The sequence below is a fragment of the Gorilla gorilla genome, chromosome 12 (genome assembly GCF_029281585.2).
Source record: "Gorilla gorilla gorilla isolate KB3781 chromosome 12, NHGRI_mGorGor1-v2.1_pri, whole genome shotgun sequence".
Taxonomy (NCBI): domain Eukaryota; kingdom Metazoa; phylum Chordata; class Mammalia; order Primates; family Hominidae; genus Gorilla; species Gorilla gorilla.
This window is the reverse complement of record NC_073236.2, coordinates 52,440,651-52,455,651: the sequence shown is the minus strand read 5'-3', so window position 1 is coordinate 52,455,651 and position 15,001 is coordinate 52,440,651. Positions and strand designations below refer to the sequence as shown.

Genomic DNA, 15,001 nt, shown 5'->3' with positions numbered 1-15,001 from the left:
CAGACAGCAGTCACTCAGGACTCTCACAAGAATAGTCTCTATTGTGCAGGGAACTTGGCTCAGGTACAAGGCACTCCCTGTCAGCCCCACTTTAATCTGAAGATCCCTCCATTCTCAAAACACTCACCCCAGGTTATGTCCTTCCGACCCCCAGTGCTCCTTTCATCCTTCTGTTTCAATGATGAGGCTGCCTGCAGCCTCCCCTTTGGACACTGGATGAGAGAAATTTCCTTTTTTTTCTTTTGTTTTTAGTTGGCATGTAATCATTGTACATATTTATGGACTACAGAGTGATATTTTGATGCATGTATATAATGTGTGATGATCAAATTAGGGTACTTAGCATATCCATTACCTCAAACATTTATCACTTCTGTGTGCTGGGAGCAGTTAAAATCCTCTCTTCTAGCTTTCTGAAAATAAAAAATAAATTACTGATAACCTTATTCATCCTGCAATGCCATGGAGAACTAGAACTTATTCCTCCTGTCTAGCTGGAATTTTATATCCATTAACCAACCTCCCCCTCTCCCTCTTTCTCCCTACCAGCTTCTAACAACCACAATTTTAACTCTCTACTTTCATGAACTTTTTAAAAAGAGCTTCCACATGGCCAGGCGCGGTGGCTCATGCCTGTAACCCCAACACTTTGGGAGGCTGAGGCGGGAGGATCACGAGGTCAGGAGTTGGAGACCAGCCTGACCAACATGGTGAAACCCCGTCTCTACTAAAAATACAAAAATTAGCTGGGCATGGTGGTGTGTGCCTGTAATCCCAGCTACTCAGGAGGCTGGGGCAGGAGAATCGCTTGAATCCGGGAGGCAGAGGTTGCAGTGAGCCAAGATCACGCCACTGCACTCCAGCCTTGGCAACAGGGCGAGACTCCATCTCCGAAAAAAAAAGAGAGCTCCCACATATGAGTGAGAACATGCAGTATTTATCTTTCTCTGCCTTACCTGAACAAATATATTTTCTGAACTTTTATTTTAGGTTCACAGGTGCATGTGCAGGCTTGTTATGTAAGTGAATTGCATGTCACAGGAATTTAGTGTACAGATTAAGGAAATACATTTCTATTGGAGCCCTGGTCACAGGCCTCTGGCTTCTACCCTCAAGTTTCTCTTATAGAGCCATGATCTTTCCTAGGGGTTGGGGGGTGGTTAGCAGAATCTAGAAGGAAGGATGTCACTGATTACAAAGCAGAGAAGAAACTGCTGTTGAGAGTAACCCACCATGTTCCATTCTCCACTTACAAGGAGAATTAGTGTTCACCATGATATGCCACAAAAACAAAACAAAAAATAAAAAGTGGCTCTTTCAAGATCAAAATGGAAGTTTCTCCAGAAATTATCCATTTTGATATTTTTGGTCAAGAATGAGTGATTTACATTTTTAACATCAAGAATGGTATGAGCTTTTAAAATGTTTATATAAAAAAAGGAACGTGATATGTTTTAAAAGATTTAGAAGCACAGATTTAGCTAGTCAGGTCCCTTAGGGTCACTGCGTATGGCTTTTCCTTCCTCCAGCTGTTCTTGCTACTCATTTGGAAACTTAGAATTATGTATCAGCAAAGAAATGATAAATGTTTGAGATGATGGATATGCTAATTACCTTGATCTGATCACTAGACATTATATATATCGACATCACTATATACAATATAAACATATACAATTAGTATGTGTCAATTAAGAAAACAATACACAATAAAAGGCTTGTGTATTGTTAAGATTGCCTAGATTATACTGCAGTGACAAAAACTCCCAAGTTTCAGCAACTTAAGAGAGAAATCAGAACACTTTTCTTAAACGGCCAGATACTAAATATGTTCTGCTTTGCAGGCCAGTTTCGTTTTGTTTCCTTTCTCTTTTCTTTTCTCTTTTCTTTTCTTTCTTTCCTTTCTTCCTTCCAGTTTTTCTTTTCTCCTTCCTTCCTTCTCTCTCTCTTTCTTTCTCCGTCTCTTTTTTTTTTCTTTTCAGACAGTCTCACTCTGTCACCCAGGCTGGAGTGCAGTGGCTCCATCTTGGCTCATTGCAACCTCTGCCTCCTGGGCTCAAGCGATCCTCCCTCCTCAGCCTCCCGAGTAGCTGGGACTACCACCACATGCAGCTAATGTTTGAATTTTCTGTAGAGATGAGGTTTCACCACGTTGCCCAGGCTGGTCTCAAACTCCTGGGCTCAAGCTATCAGCCCACCTGCGCCCTCTAAAGTACTGGGATTACAGGTGTGAGCCACTGCATCGGGCCAAGCCAAACAGTTTTTGTAGCAGCTACTTAACACCACCTTGGTAGTGTGAAAACAGACATTATGTAAATGAATAGTTGTGGCTGTGTTCCAAAAAAACTTTATTTATAAACACCGCTAGCCCTCGGGCATAGTTTACCAACCCTTGGCTTAAAATAATAAAGGCCTACTTCATGCTTGTGCTCTATGTCCATCAGGGATTGGGTGATGGGTAATGGCTCTGTTTTACATTACCGTCATCCTTAAGCCAGGACCAGTTTGATGGAGGAGCCTCTATAGGGAACATTGCTAATCGCCTCAGCAGAAGGAGAGGAACCGGCAAAGTATGCACTGGTCTCGAAAGCTTCTGCGCAGATGTGGCACACAGCTATTATTGCCCAAATCAAGTCACGTGGCCCCAACCATGTTCAACAGAGCAGGAAAGTACAATCTACCATGTGTTAAAAGAAGAGAGAACCAAACATCTGTAAACGGCTGTGTTTGTTACCACAGAATGCATAGTTGTGGGTTAACAAAAATCTCTACTTTGCCTGGAAAAATTCAGTCATTCCGCCTATATTCATTGAATGCCTGTAGTTTGCCAAGGACTGAAGTTACTGAGACACTTTACAGGTTGTACCTGCCAAAAAGATACAATCAGTGTTGTAAGAATGGATAGGGAAAAAGAAACCCATTTTTAAAAAATGGCTAAAAAAAGGAGGAAAACACATTTAAAAAGCAGTGGTGCCCCAAGATGAGAAATGTATATGATTGATTGCCAGATAGATAGATAGCAAAAAGACTGGAAAGAAGTTCACCAAAATATTGGCAGTGGCTAGTTCCAGCAAACCAGCCAGTTAGGATTACTTCAGTTTGTTCTTTATGCTTTTTGGTATCCTTCAGTTTTTCTTCAATGATTAAACATTAATTTCATTATAAGATTTACTTTTATAAAAAGAAAAGGAGTGCCTCCAATTTTCATCATGATAGAGGAGCTTACATCAGTCTAACCCTCCCAGAGACTACAATGGTAAACTCTGGACAAATTGCACTTACAATTTGAAGGCATGGAAAAATGGCCCAAAGCAAGCAGAAACTGGAAGGGATTTGACTAATGGAAAAAAGGGGAGCATATTGTATGAGATTCACATAATACGTTTTTTCCTTTACAGGACCCCAAGTCTGTGTGGTGCAGAGTAACTACAATTCAAGAAGAACATCTTGGTCTTACTGGCTTGGGGTATCAGAGGACAACATTCAGAGCTGCCAAAGTGTCTGGAAAGTGAGGGAAGGAACTTATCCCATAAATACAGGTGCCACAGCAAAGCGAGCCCCCAAAATCTGCATTTAAATTCTTGGTTAACCCTTGAACTGCACACGTATTGTGGAGACTCCAAAGAACCTAGCAGAAAGCAAAAACTGAAAGGCTATCAGAACTGAAAGGAGATATCCCCAACTTCCGCTCACTATAGACTAGAAAGTTTGGAGTTTCAGTCCTACCAAATTAGAGAGGCTTGGTAAACACCTAGGGCTTTCCACAGACCTACATAAGTGTAAAACTAAGCCCCCACAATTCAAGTTAATTATCTAGTAACTTAACTGCTAGAATAAATATCAACATACTTCAGAGAAAAACAACGTAATCTAGAGTCTCTACAATGTCTCATCCACAATTTCTAGTATATAATGGAACATCTGTTAGACATGTGAAGACAAAAAGGAATATGTAACCCATAGTGAAAAAAAAATCAGGCAATAGAAACAGACTATGAGATGTCATAGTTGTTACAACTATGAGATGACATAGTTGTTAGAGTTAGCAGACAAGGACTTTAAGGTAGATGTTTTAAAATATGTTCAAGGACTTACAGGAAAAGGTGATCACAGTGAGTAAACAGAAAGACAAACTCAGAGAAATGGAAATTATAAATAAGAACCAGGACATTCTAGTCCTGAAAATTGTAACATCTGAAATAACGAAAATTCACTAATTGGTTGGACTTAACAGCAGATTGGTGATGAGAGAAGAAAAAGTAAATGAAACATAAAGATGAGTCAATAGAAATAATCCAATCTGAAAACAGACCAAAAAAATGACTTTCAAAAATTGAAACAGAGTTTCAGTGATCTTTGGACAATATCTAGCAGCCCAACACATGTGTGATTAGAGCCTCTGAGGGAAACAAGAGAGAATGAGGCAGAAAAAAAGACTGGGTAGAAAATGGCTTAAAAAAATCTCCAAATTTGGTTAAGAAAAAAAATCAATTTTCAGACTCCCCAAAAATCAAAGTACATAGCTGGGCATGGCAGCTCACACCTGTAATCCCAGCACTTTGGGAGGCTGAGGTGGGTGGATCTCCTGACCTCAGGAGTTTGAGACTAGCCTGGCCAATATGGCAAAACCCTGTCTCAACTAAAAATACAAAATTAGCCGGGCGTGGTGGTGGGAGCCTGTAATCCCAGGTACTCAGAAGACTGAGGCAGGAGACTAGCTTGAACCCGGGAGGCAGAGGTTGTAGTGAGTGAAGGTTGCGCTGAGACGTGAAGCCAGCTGGACTTCTTGGGTGGAGTGGGGACTGGGAGAACTTTTCTGTCTTACAAGAGGATTCACTCTGTAGCTAGGATTGTAAAACACACCAATCAGCACTCTGTAGCTAGCAAGAGAATTGTAAAATGCACCAATCAGTGCTCTGTAAAATGCACCAATCAGTGCTCTGTAAAATGCACCAATCAGTGCTCTGCAAAATGCACCAATCAGCGCTCTGTAAACGCACCAATCGGCAAGGGTCTAAAAGTAGCCAATCGCAGGGAGGATTGAAAAAAGGGCACTCTGATAGGACAGAAACAGAACATGGGCGGGGACAAATAAGGGAATAAAAGCTGGCCACCACAGCCAGCAGCAGCAACTGGCCCAGGTGGTGTTCCCTGCTGTGAAGGTTTGCTCTTTCTGTTTTCACAATAAATCTTGCTGCTGCTCAGTGTTTGGGTCTGTGCTATCTATAAGAGCTGTAACACTCACCCTGAAGGTCGGTGGCTTCGTTCTTGAAGTAAGTGAGACCAGGAACCCACTGGCAGGAACTAACTGGCAGGAACTAACTCCGGACACAGCGCCACTGCATTCCAGCGTGGGCGACAGAGCAAGACTTGGTAAATAAATAAATAAAACAAAAAAAGCACACAGAAAAAACAAAAAAGTTTCAAAGAATAAGTTGAAATCAGCCGGGAAGGAAAAAAACACACCAAACAATAATATAATTGATGATGATCTTCTGATAACAAAAAACAGGCTTTAAAACAATGGAATGGGATCCATAAGATTTAAGAGTGAGAGAGAGAGTAAAACTTCTGAAAACATTTTTGTTTTATACCAATGAAAATACCATTTTAAAATGAGGGTCAAGTAATGCCATTTTCAGATAAATGAAAGATGAATTTGTTACCAGCAGAGCCACATTAAGAGAAATGATAAAGTAGTTCTTTTGGCCAAAGGAAACTGAAATCATATGAATTTGAACAGAGAAGAAAAAACATAGGAAACGTTGAATATGTGGGTAGGTACAAAAGACTGCATCTTTCCTTGGTTTCTTTAAAATGAATACTTTTGTGAAAAATGTATTATAAGATTTCAAATATGGAAATTAAAATATATGGCAGAAGTTGCACAAAGGATAAGAGATGATAGATAAAATTTACAGTTACAAAACTTCAACATTCTCATGAATTTGTACAATATTAATGAGCAGTAGACTATGTTAAAGATGGATATGGTACTGCCTAAAACAACCAGTAAAAACAATCCAACAAGTATAGTTAAAAAGCCAGCAGAATTAAAATGAAACACTAAAAAAAAAGATTAACTGAAAAGAAGGTAGGAAAGAAGGAACGGAAAAACAGCAACAACAACAAAAAAAAGAAATTAATAGAAGACAAACAGCAAAATGACATACTTAGAAACCTAACAACATCTATATTAGATTATGGGTGGAATAGGCTGGGCATGGTAGCTCAACGCCTGCAATCCCAGCACTTTGGGAGGTTGAGGTGGGTGGATCACCTGAGGTCAGGAGTTCGAGAGCAGCCTGGCCAACATGGTGAAACCCTGTCTCTACTAAAAATACAAAAAATCAGCCAGGCATGGCAGCGGGTGCCTGTAATCCCAGCTACTTGGGAAGCTTGAGGCAGGAGAATCACTTGAACCTGGGAAGTGGAGGTTGCAGTGAGCCGAGATAGTGGCATTGCACTCCAACCTGGGCAACAAGAGCAAAACTCCGTCTCAAAACGAAACAAAAAAAAACAAAGAAAAAAATACAGATAGACTAAACTTACCAATTTAAATCCAGAGAGTGTCAGAATGGTTAAAAAAAGCAGTCTCAAGTATATACCAACTAAAAGTAGTACACTTAAAGTGTGAAAACACGGGTAGCTTTCAAGTAAAAGAATGAGGAATATATACCATATATTCAGTAAGCATATAAAAACTGGTATGATTATGTTAATACTAGAAAATTTGACTTGAAGACAAAACTTCAATATTAGCAAGAATAAAGGACATTTAATACTGATAAAGGGGTCAATTCATCAAGACAAAACAATCTTAAATGTATGTGCATCTAATAATAGAGTTAATGAAATAACTGATAGAACTAAAAGGATAAATTGATAAATGTATAATCAGAGGTCAAGATTTTTAACACCAACTCTCAGCCATCAACAGAATAACGAGGCAATAAATTAGTCAAGATAGAGATTTGAACATTATCAATTAACTTGTCCCAATTGTCATTTATATAACACTCTATCCAACTACAACAGAATCACATTATTTTCAAGTGCACATGGAATTCACCAACATAGAGCATGTACTAGGCCATTAAATAGGTTTCCATACATTTTTTTAAATTGAAATATTACAGAATATATCTGTGACCACATGGAATTAAATTAGAAATCAATAACAATAAAACATAGAAAAACCAAAGTATGTGGAACTTAATACGTTTTCATTTAATTTTTTAAAAAATTTTTATTTTATTTTAGATTCAGGAGGTACATGTGTATGTTGGTTGAATGGGTATATTGTATACTGGTGGGGATTGGGCTTCTAGTGTACCCATTACCCAAATAGTGAACATTGTACTGGATAAGTAATTTTTCTTTTTTTTTTTTTTGAGACAGAGTCTCACTGAGTTGCCCAGGCTGGAGTGAAGTGGCGCAATCTCGGCTCACTGCAAGCTCCGCCTCCTGGGTTCATGCCATTCTCCTGGCTCAGCCTCCCTAGTAGCCGAGACTACAGGCGCCTGCCACCATGCCTGGCTAATTTTTTGTATTTTTAGTAGAGACAAGGTTTCACCGTGTTAGCCAGGATGGTCTCCATATCCTGACCTCATGATCCGCCCGCCTCGGCCTCCCAAAGTGCTGGGATTACAGGAGTGAGCCACCACACCCTGCCAGGATAAGTAATTTTTCAACCCTTGCTTCCCTCCTAGCCTCCCCTCCCTTAAAGTCCCCAGTGTCTGTTATTTCCATCTTTAGGTCCATAAACAGTACATCTTTAAAACAATCCATGGATTAAGGAAGAAATCACAGAAAATCTAGAAAATATTATGAAGCAAGTGAAAATATAATCACAAAATATCAAAATTTTTTGGATTTACCTAAAGGAGTGCAATTTCAAAACAATTATCTAAGTTTGTGCTTTAAGAAACCAGATAAAGAGAGAAATTAAACCCAAAGTAAGCAGAAAGAAGGAAATGTTTTAAAAGCAGAAATAATTGAAATACAAAACAGACAATAAAGAAAATTAATAAAGCCAAAGTTTAGTTCTTTGAAAATATTAATACAGTTGATAAGTCCTACTAAGTTTGCTTTCAACCGTTTATAATAGCAAAAAATATGATAATCAGCCTGGCTAACATGGTGAAACCTTGTCTCTATGAAAAAGACAAAAAAAATTGCCAGACGTGGTGGTGGGTCCCTGTAATCCCAGCTACTCGGGAGGCTAAGGCAGGAGAATTGCTTGAACCCCAGAGGCAGAGGTTGCAATGAACCAAGATCATGCCACTGCCCCCCAGGCTGGGTGACAGAGTGAAACTCCGTCTCAAATAAATAATGTGTGTGTGTGTGTGTGTGTGTGTGTGTATATATACACATATACATATACACATACATATATATACACATATATATGTGTATATATATGTATATACACACACACATTTGAAACATTAATAAGAGATTAAGTAATAATTCATAGCCCATCCATAGGACGGAATACCATATAACTGGGAAAAAGTATAGTGTCAATGGATACTTGATGGTATTGAAAAATGATTATGTTTTGTGTAAATCAAGGTGTGATTACAAAACAATATCTGATGCTTGATCTCAATCTTAGAAAAAGACAAATATTCATTTAAAAACATTAGAAGGACGTAGGCTGTTTACTAACAATAATAAACTTTGCATGTTAATGTTATGTGATTTTAATGTGGGAGAGGTTATTATATATGTTCTAGATTTCTACAATTAATATGCATTGTTTTATCATTAGAAAAACAATGTTATTAAAAATTATTTTTTGATATTGGATACTCAGAGTCTGTGTTAGTGTACTGTGTTTAATCTAACATGTGTATTCCCAAAATTTTGTGAATATTTTTTGTAAATCAAACTCTGTTTTCTCTAGCTCACCATATGCTACTATGTAAAGACACAATCTAAGGCCTTTTGTAGTGTGAATCATCTTTTGTAATCTATCCATAGTTTATTTGATTCAAAAGTTAAGATTTTCAAAATGGAGCTGTATTCTATATTTTGTGTGTCCTTGCTGCTTCAAGTATGCCTTCCATCCAATGTCTGAGCCAGATTTTTGGTGTCTGAGTGAATGGTATTCTGATCAAAGAGGGGATGAAAGAATCTGGAATCCTGTGGATAGAACCTCACTCAGGCCATTGCAGAAAACAGCTGTGCCACTTCTTCAGCCATGTGACTTGTATTGCTTTCTTCTTATTACCCTGGCTTTAACATCCTGGAGACCTCACCTTCTCCTGGACACTCTTACCGTGGGCTATTACAATTTCATTAGGGAAGGGGTGTATCTACAGAAGAAAATGTCTTTTAAAAGATGCCTTAGTAGGGTGATAATGAAAAAAAAAAGGTTTGAGATACACGGTTTCAAGATGTCATAAAGAAGCTTAAGAAAACCAGTGGAAGAAATCAGGGATGCCTTGACAGAGAATGTACAATTTGAAAAGGGACTTGACACTGAGAAGGATTTTGGTTGTTGGAGATTAGGGGAGGAGAGGTCTCTAGGTGGAGGGAATGGGTGAATAGGATTATGGAGGTAGGAAAAGGGCTATCCTCCAGCTAAAAGAGCAAACATTCCACTCCCAATGGAGCAGAGGCCCAAAGCAGGGAGTCCTGGAAGCTTCCACAGGAAGTATAGACTATTTCCTATGCATGCAAAATATCTCCCGAACTAGAACTGCTCTTCTGGGTCTTTTGCTTCTTTCTAGCTTCACCTCCCTGGGAGTCCTGTATGTAGCCAGAATATGAGCAAACTGAATTAGGAACATTTTGGCTTTGACCACGCCTTTGTAATCAGCACTTCCTCCCCATCACTCTCCAGGGTCGTACTCATTTTCCCCTGGCTGCTCAGGGTCTGTGCAAGAACACGCCTTGGTGATCATGGTGTCATTTCTACAGGCTGTGTATCATTGTTACTCATATGTGAGACTTTTGCTATATATATTCTGCATGCAAAGGGGAGCTCCCACTTGGGAGAGGAGGCTAGAGTGGGGTTGGGGCTGAGAAACTGGGCTGAGACAGGTTTGTGCACTCACTGGCATCTGGCTGATGTCAATAGTCTCTGCTATGCAAATCAGCAAAAAACAAAACAAAAAAAAAACAACAAAAACCAACTGTCTTGTCTAGACCAGAAACCAGAACTCAGTGGGAGGTCGCTAAAGGGTGTGGTGCAGCTGGAAACAGAAAAATTCATTTCATCTGGCCTTAAACAGAACAGGATATTCATCAGACTAGCTTCAGGGAGGCAGGCAACAGCACAGAGCCCAGGGGCCAAAAAGTTGCTAAGAGAGAGACCAAGACCAAGAGCTGCTCACAGCCTCTGTTAGGCAAATGAGAGCTGGGAATTGGAGACTGAGCATCAGGAGAAAACGTGTACTTTGCCCTGTTGGTGGGAATGTAGAATGGTGCAGCCACTACAGAAAACAGTACGGAGATTTTTCAAAAAATTAAAAATAGAACTACCCTAAGATCAAGCAATCTCACTTCTGGGCGTTTATCCAAAAAAATTTAAACTGCCCTCCACAGTTTGATCTCATCACAGTGACCAAAATGCTCAAAATCCGGCAATGGCTCTCATTTTCACTCAGAGTAAAAGCCGAAGTCCCGACAATTGCCTCTGAGGTTCCGCATGATCATCTGCCCAGACGCAGCCCCATCCTTGCTTCTCTGACTTCATAGCCCACTGCTCCCCTCTTCCTCACATAGCTCCAGCCACACTGCTCTCCTAGCACGCTTCTGCCTCAGGGCCTTTGCTCCACCTCATTTATCTTTCTGGAAACTCTTGTCTCATATATCTGCTTAGCTTCCTCCCTAAGTTTCTTCAAGTCACCTTTTCAGTGAGGTCCAAAGTGACTTCTCTATTAATAATAATAATAAAAAAAAATCTGCCTCACACCTTGCTGATCTATTTTGCCCTGTTTTTTTTAAAAAGGCACTTTTGATATATTATACTATAAAATTGATATATTTACAATGTTCATGTTTATTGTCTTTCTTCGTCATCAGAATATAAGCTTCTTGAGGACAGAGATCTTTGTTTTTTCATGGATGCACCTCCAGCACCTGGAACAGTGTCTGGCATAAGTAAGGTTCAATAAAGATCTCCAGTGCTGCATAAAAAGCTAATTAAGAAGGCAAAGATCTTAATAGAATTTGCTCTAAAAGTGCTTTCTTGATGAAAATTCATCAATGTTGCTAGAGATCACTTTGATATTTAGGGATTTGTTTTGTTTTTGAGATGGCACTTCTCATGCAGAGTGTTGAGGTGATCGTCCTCCTCAGTTGAGGCATATCGTCATTGGAAGTCCTTGCGAGGTCACTCTCTTGTTTGAGAAATCCTTACGTCACCCACTCATCTACCCATCCTCCCACCCCCATCTCTCTGTCCATCCCCCCATCCATCCCTCCATCCATCCCTCCATCCATCCCCCATCCATCCCTCCAGCCATCCCCCATCCATCCCCCATCCATCCCCCATCCATCCCCCATCCATCCCTCCATCCATCCCCCATCCATCCCCATCCATCCCCCCATCCATCCCCCCATCCATCCCTCCATCCATCCCCCATCCATCCCCATCCATCCCCCATCCATCCCCCATCCATCCCTCCATCCATCCATCCATCCCCCATCCATCCCTCCATCCATCCCCCATCCATCCCTCCATCCATCCCCCCATCCATCCCTCCATCCATCCCCCATCCATCCCTCCATCCATCCCCCATCCATCCCTCCATCCATCCCCCATCCATCCCTCCATCCATCCCCCCATCCATCCCTCCATCCATCCCCCCAGCCATCCCTCCATCCATCCCCCCAGCCATCCCTCCAGCCATCCATTCATCCCTTTATTCATACACTTTTCTTTCCGTTTCTTAGTTCCATTCCCCTTCCCCCAGATGAAATTGTTTTGATATTTTAGATGTGTATCCTTCTTTTGTATATGTTCTGGTATAACATCCATTTTTATGGACACGTGTTTTAAAATTGTATATATTTAATTCCGTTTCTGCTTTTCTCAACATTTTTAAGATCTAGCCATGTTACTATCTATATGTCTGGACTAATACTTTTAACTGCTTCAGATATATATGACACATTTTACTAATCCAGTTCTCAAGTGATGGATAACCAGATTGCTTCCAACTGTCAACTGCCAAAGCAACCCCATATGTATATGAGAATTCTGTGGGGGCTACCTACCCAGGTACAGAACTGAAAAGTTTTCAGAATGACTTCATCAACCTATACACCCACCAGTGGCACATGACAATTCCTAAATCCCTGATCTCCAGTGCCACCTGGCATCATCTAGATGTTTAATTTTTTCCAAGTCTAATAGCTAAAGTGTATTTTCTGGCAATTATTCTTTTAATTTGCGTTTCTCTGATTACCATTAATTTGACTACTTATATGCTCTTTAGCCTTTTGCATTGTTTTTGTTGGTTTTTCTCAGGGGGTCCTTTTGCCTAATAATTTGTGCTTTGGAGATTTTGGTTGAAAATTGAAAACAAAGTTGGAAGCAGTGGCACATGCCTGTAATCCCAACTGCTCAGGAGACTGAGGCCGGAGGATCACTTGAGCCCAGGAGTTTGAGGCTGCAGTTAGCAATGATTGTGCCATTGCATTCCAGCATGGGCAACAGAGTGAGATCCTATTTCAAAAAAAAAAAAAAATTATGTCACAGAGTTTTACTTTCCACATTCCATGTCTGTCTGTCTGCCTGTCTGACTACAGCCAAAATAGGGAGTGTGATGTGGCATCTCATTATGATTTGCATTTTCCCAATGACCAATAATGTTGACCACTTTTCATGTGCTTATTGGCATTGATAATGGAAAAATGCCTGTTCAAATCTTTTGCCCATTTAAAAAATTGGGTTGTTTGCCTTTCTTCACTTTATTTTAAAGCCCCATTCTTGACTGAAAATTCCTCCAATCCTGGTATCACCAGAAGCTTCAGGATTAGACAGATACTCCCGCTACCAGCATCAGCACCAAAAATCCCCCCTGGTAGGGCTATTCCTTCTCCCTCCATTACTCCTTTCTCTGCCACTAGGAGGGAAAACTAGGATATCCATGACATTCTCTATAAGCATCACCAGGAAGAGCCCTGATTCACTATACAAGATAGAGGTCTTCCAATGATGTTCCTGAAGAATCCTGGCATCCTCAAACCAGACCAAGGTTTTCTGCAGCTAAAGTAGTATAAGTCTAAAGTCATTTCCTAGACTTTCAGAGAAAAAAATTAATGACTATGTTTTCTAATTTTAACTCTTTCTCCTGGAATTTTTACTTCAAACTGAAGCACGTATTTTTACTTGCTTATGCTAGAAATTAATATAACATGATGCTTGACTAGCAAAAAATTATGTATTTTATTTGCAGAATACAAATATCATTATTTCATTATGTTCTACAGAAAACACAAGGACCCTAGATGCTGAACAATTTTGAGTACCATAAATGCAGGAAATAGAAAGGACTTAGAAGACATTATTCACCTTCACAAAGTGTGGCACCAGTGCTCCCCCCAGGCACTCAGGCCAAAATATTATTGACGATTTGCTCTTTCTTCTTCCCCACCTCATTCAACCAGTCATCACTTTCTAGAATATTTGCAATGCTGTCTTTTCATCTCCATCTTATCTGCCATTGCCCTGGTCCAGGGCCTCTAATTCCCCTTTCTGGACTACTGTCATAAGCCCTAATTGGTGTCCTTGCCTCCAGCCTCTACACTGCTACTAAGTAGTGAATCACATTTGAATTAATCAATGTTATAATCAATTACTTCAGTCTCTGCTTTCCCAAGAGAGTAACTCCATCAAAGAAAGGATGGTGCCCATCCTGTTCAACACTGCATCTGTAATGCCCAGAACAATGACTGGCATGAGATTGGAAAGGCAGCGGGTCAATGAAAGAATGAATGAAGAACAAACAAATGAATGATTTCAAACTGCAAAAGTACATATCACACAACTCTGGTGACTGTCCTTCCTACCTCCACAGTAGAAAAGATAAAGTCCATACTCCCCAGCTTGGCACACAAGGCCCTCCTTGACTTGACCTCTCTACTACTCCTTGCTTATCTCAGCCAGTCCCTTCCTTGAATTTTATGTATCAAAATATCTTGGAAAATTCCATACTTTTTATCTCTTCTATGTCTCTGCTCACTTCTTTATGCCTGAAATGTCCTTACCCAATATTCCATCCTCTATCTCCTTTTCACCAAACTCTTTTCTCCCTTTTAAAAGCATACAGAACACTGTCCATTGTGTTCTACCACATAGATTTATCAAAGCTAAGCATTTTGCCTTATTTACTCCAACTTTTCTTTAAGAAATAAAGCACTGTAAATACAGTTGAACCTCCTTCTTCAATCTCATCCCCTTCTCTTTTTCTTCAGATGCATCTGTTATCTTGCTTTTGGTGTTAACCATTCACATATATATATTTCATATTTTTAACTGGGATTTTGAAAGCCCCCCCTACTGGTGACTGTCATGTTTTAGCCTAGATGAAGAGTCTTCCAAAGTCCAGAGAGGTCAAGACTTGCATGAGGTCACTTAGCAAGGTAAGACCAAGATAGCTCACGAGCCCAGGACTCTGTCTCTTAGTTCGTGTTTTCCCAATACACCATGGTGCATCTTTTAAACAATGTGTATAGATCCTTTTGCAGCTCATAAGTGTGATGATTGGGTTTTCACACTCGTGTAAGATGTGTTTCCCTCAAACCTTGCTATGATATCAGCACAGTACCTATCTGACATGAAAAACATAAAATATTTTTAAATGGGCTGGGTGCAGTGGCTCACGCCTGTAATCCCAGCGCTTTGGGAGGCCAAGGCAGGTGGGTCTCTTGAGGTCAGGAGTTTGAAACCAGCCTGACCAACATGGTGAAACCCAGTCTGTACTAAAAATACAAAAATTAGTCGGGCACGGTTGTGGGTACCTGTAATCCCAGCTACTCG

General features: G+C 40.1%; 1 non-coding gene across 1 annotated transcript; it reads left to right on the top strand.

Annotated features, from left to right (window-relative positions):
• Positions 1 to 14,697: 14,697 nt before the first annotated feature.
• LOC115933654 (small nucleolar RNA U13) lies at positions 14,698 to 14,799 on the top strand. Its single transcript, XR_004069518.3, has one exon. It is a non-coding gene; the product is annotated as a small nucleolar RNA U13 (small nucleolar RNA).
• The last annotated feature ends 202 nt before the right edge of the window (positions 14,800 to 15,001 follow it).